The sequence below is a fragment of the Procambarus clarkii genome, chromosome 5 (genome assembly GCF_040958095.1).
Source record: "Procambarus clarkii isolate CNS0578487 chromosome 5, FALCON_Pclarkii_2.0, whole genome shotgun sequence".
Taxonomy (NCBI): domain Eukaryota; kingdom Metazoa; phylum Arthropoda; class Malacostraca; order Decapoda; family Cambaridae; genus Procambarus; species Procambarus clarkii.
Genome location: NC_091154.1, coordinates 45,831,745 through 45,835,985, shown reverse-complemented (window position 1 = coordinate 45,835,985; position 4,241 = coordinate 45,831,745). Strand labels below are relative to the sequence as shown.

Below are 4,241 nucleotides of genomic sequence, written 5' to 3'. Positions count from 1 at the left end.
CGATGGATGTAGCACCTGTAGCACCTGCTACAAGGATGTAGCAGGTGCTCAATTGTCATAAGTGAAAAATTTGGTTTGTCTTCCGAATGCACCATATCGGTAAATTTTTTAATAATCTTTTAAAAATAGTAAATGCCACTATTTTTGCAAAATTATTACAAGATCTATTATTCTAATAAGGGTTTGATAAAATACAGTAGACTGCCTACTGGTTTTACCTGTAATAAGGTTTGATACAGATGATTATGGATATATTTATATGCTCTTATTGTTAAGAAGTAATTTTTTAAAGAGTATTTTGTAATGAGCAGATGTAATTGTAAGATGTAATTGTGTCTGACACTGATAAAATTATAAACCATTGTAAACAATTTGTTCACTTTCAAAACTTAGGCATATATATATATGCATATAAATAAAAAACAAGTAAATGTAAATAATTTTACCTTGCACCTAGATCCACCAAGCCTGTATGGCGCGCGTTTCAGTACTTCGGAAATCTAGAACTATCTAGAATCTCTAATCTGCAATGAAACAATACATATTATTGCACTTACCAAAACATGGATGAATGTAGAAAATACAGAACTATTGGCTGAATATCAAATAAATGGATTTAATCTATTTCACACAGATAGATATATTAGACCGTGTATGTTAGGTAATACCTAACATACACGCCGCCACACACACTACATTTGAAATGTAGTCTCGAAAAGACTACATTTTAACAAAAACGTGCCACAGACCAGTCACAAGACTGAACCTCGTCGAGGCCAAACGTCTAAATGAGAGCATGAACAAGAAAGAAATAATTTTTTAACATCAGGTATCGTACACACACTGAATGCACCTGCAGACACACAACAAGCACTATCAATATAGCAAAGATTACTCCATAAAAAATAATTAAATTATTGACCAACATGAGAGGGTTAGCCAACATGAGAGGGTTGTGTTGATTGCCTGAAAATATTTAAATTGTTTAATGTATTGAATGGCATTTTTCTAGTTACAACATTTTTTAAATTACTGAACTAGGTTCTAGGCTTTGCTAGGCTTAATTCAATTATTACAGATGAGCCTAACCTAGCCTAGAACCCAGCGGGTTTTTTTCCTATTGGAGAGTGTTGTACATGCTGCTATGGCGGTGTGTCCACTCACAAGATTAGTGGCGTTGCCCAATAAACTCGCCCCCTCGTGGCAAAATTTAAAAAAATTTAGAACCTAGTTCAGTAATTTAAAAAATGTAACTTGAAAAATGCCATTCAATACATTAAACAATTTAAATAATTTCAGGCAATCAACACAACCTTCTCATGTTGGCTAACCCTCAGCAGTGCTCAGGCCCCTGTGCCCAGGCCCTGGGGCCTGAGTCCTCAGTTCCATACACTAGCACTGCCAGGCCTCGCCTCCACATACACTAGCACTGCCAGGCCTCGCCTCCACATACACCAGCACTGCCCCTCGCCTCCACATACACTAGCACTGCCCCTCGCCTCCACATACACTAGCACTGCCCCTCGCCTCCACATACACTAGCACTGCCAGGCCTCGCCTCCACATACACCAGCACTGCCCCTCGCCTCCACATACACTAGCACTGCCCCTCGCCTCCACATACACTAGCACTGCCCCTCGCCTCCACATACACCAGCACTGCCCTTCGCCTCCACATACACCAGCACTGCCCCTCGCCTCCACATACACTAGCACTGCCCCTCGCCTCCACATACACCAGCACTGCCCCTCGCCTCCACATACACCAGCACTGCCCCTCGCCTCCACACACACTAGCACTGCCAGGCCTCGCCTCCACATACACTAGCACTGCCAGGCCTTGCCTCCACATACACTAGCACTGCCCCTCGCCTCCACATACACTAGCACTGCCAGGCCTCGCCTCCACATACACCAGCACTGCCCCTCGCCTCCACATACACTAGCACTGCCAGGCCTCGCCTCCACATACACAAGCACTGCCCCTCGCCTCCACATACACCAGCACTGCCCCTCGCCTCCACATACACTAGCACTGCCAGGCCTCGCCTCCACATACACTAGCACTGCCCTTCGCCTCCACATACACTAGCAATGCCAGGCCTCGCCTCCACATACACTAGCAATGCCAGGCCTCGCCTCCACATACACTAGCACTGCCCCTCGCCTCCACATACACTAGCACTGCCAGGCCTCGCCTCCACATACACCAGCACTGCCCCTCGCCTCCACATACACTAGCACTGCCCCTCGCCTCCACATACACCAGCACTGCCCCTCGCCTCCACATACACCAGCACTGCCCCTCGCCTCCACATACACCAGCACTGCCCCTCGCCTCCACATACACCAGCACTGCCCCTCGCCTCCACATACACTATAGCACTACCAGGCCTCGCCTCCACATACACTAGCACTGCCCCTCGCCTCCACATACACTAGCACTGCCCCTCGCCTCCACATACACTAGCACTGCCCCTCGCCTCCACATACACTAGCACTGCCCCTCGCCTCCACATACACCAGCACTGCCCCTCGCCTCCACATACACTATAGCACTACCAGGCCTCGCCTCCACATACACTAGCACTGCCCCTCGCTTCCACATACACTAGCACTGCCAGGCCTCGCCTCCACATACACCAGCACTGCCCCTCGCTTCCACATACACTAGCACTGCCAGGCCTCGCCTCCACATACACCAGCACTGCCCCTCGCCTCCACATACACTAGCACTGCCCCTCGCCTCCACATACACCAGCACTGCCCGGCCTCGCCTACACATACACAGCACTGTAGCCAGCACTAGAATCTAATAATATAATAAAATATAAGTGTTTACTTACGATAATATTTGCATGAAGCGTTTGTCCTCTGTCCGCTGACTGCACTGACGACAAAATGGCCGCTCTGTTGATACTAGCGCGAATGATGCTGTGACGTCACAGATGAGGGCAGCACTGCGCATTTCGTCCCTCGACCCTTAATCATTCCCTCGTATATATAATTGGCAAGACAATTTACTTATCATTTACTTATCTTAGTTAGCAAATAGGGGATATTTGGCTAAGATTTCTGGTAGCAGATCGTTTTGAATGAAATATTTAAACATCTCTGGAACATTTATTATAAAATTGTCTCTGAATTCAATTCAATTCAATTCAATTGAAGTCTTTTGGCACTCCATCACATAGTGACAGACGGTGTGCTTGTTGACCCAGTTTACATTTGGTTAGGTCTACATCAGCAGATAATTAGAAATCCCAGAGAGAGTTGAAACACAGTTTAAGCCGAACAGTAGTAACATCTAGAAGTCTGCTGATTTTATTGGATGATCCATAGATGTGTGGCTCCTCTTGCATGATAGTATGATGATAGATGGAATTACTGGTGTCAATTTCACTTTGCCTCAGATCTACAAGATCTTGTTGAAGTTCTCGGTGTACTGCTGCTCTCAGATTGCTCATTGACAATCCAAGGCTACACTCATACGTCTCCTTTAAAGGCAGATTCTTTGGCTAACTTATCAGCTCTATCATGCATTTGGAGGCCAACATGAGATGGAGACCACATGAAATGGACTCTGTTACCATCCTTAATAATTTTGTTGTATTTGTGCCTAGCTTCGGACACGAGCATGTTACAGTTATGTCTTAAAGAGTTGAGAGCATTTAAGGATGATAAGGAGTCACTTACAATTAATGTATCAAGTTTGGAGACTTGTACACATTTCAGTGCAAGGAGCAAGCAAATAGTTCAGTCTGAAAGGTAGAGGCCCAATTGTTTATACGGACTCCCCACTCAAAGTATAGGCCATCGCCCATTGTCAGAACAACTGCACTTCCAGTTGCACCCGTGGTGCGGTGTAGGGAACCATCAGTGTATATGATTTGAGAGAGAGAATGCTCTGTGGACAGAGCATCAATATGGCTTAAGGCGTTTAGCTTTGCCTCAAGACGAAGTTTGGGCTGATTTCTAATTTGCTTCTTGGGTGGAAAGGAAGGGATTAAAACTGGAAAGGGTGTAACCTCCCACGGTGCAGGAAAGTGCCGTTGTTGTTTCTCTTGGTACAAATCATGAACCTGATACATTCTGAGTTGAGTTCCAGTTTTTGTTATCCATTTGGAACAATGCTGATCTTCAATAAAGAAATTCTGGAGGGCTTCTGTGCAAGGACTAGGATGAGTTAGCCTAAGCATTTTAATACTAATTTGACAGTTAATTTCAGTAACACGATCAAC

At 45.4% G+C, this 4,241-nt stretch overlaps 1 long non-coding RNA gene across 1 annotated transcript in view; it reads right to left on the bottom strand.

Annotated features, from left to right (window-relative positions):
* The window catches only part of LOC138352504 (uncharacterized), a 4,690-nt gene extending 1,767 nt beyond the window's left edge, over positions 1 to 2,923 (bottom strand). Inside the window, exons 1-2 of the long non-coding RNA XR_011222805.1 lie at positions 2,847 to 2,923; positions 447 to 524 (exon numbers count right to left, since the gene is read on the bottom strand). This is a non-coding gene — a long non-coding RNA (uncharacterized lncRNA). The remainder of the gene's footprint in view (positions 1 to 446; positions 525 to 2,846) is intronic.
* Positions 2,924 to 4,241: the final 1,318 nt, after the last annotated feature.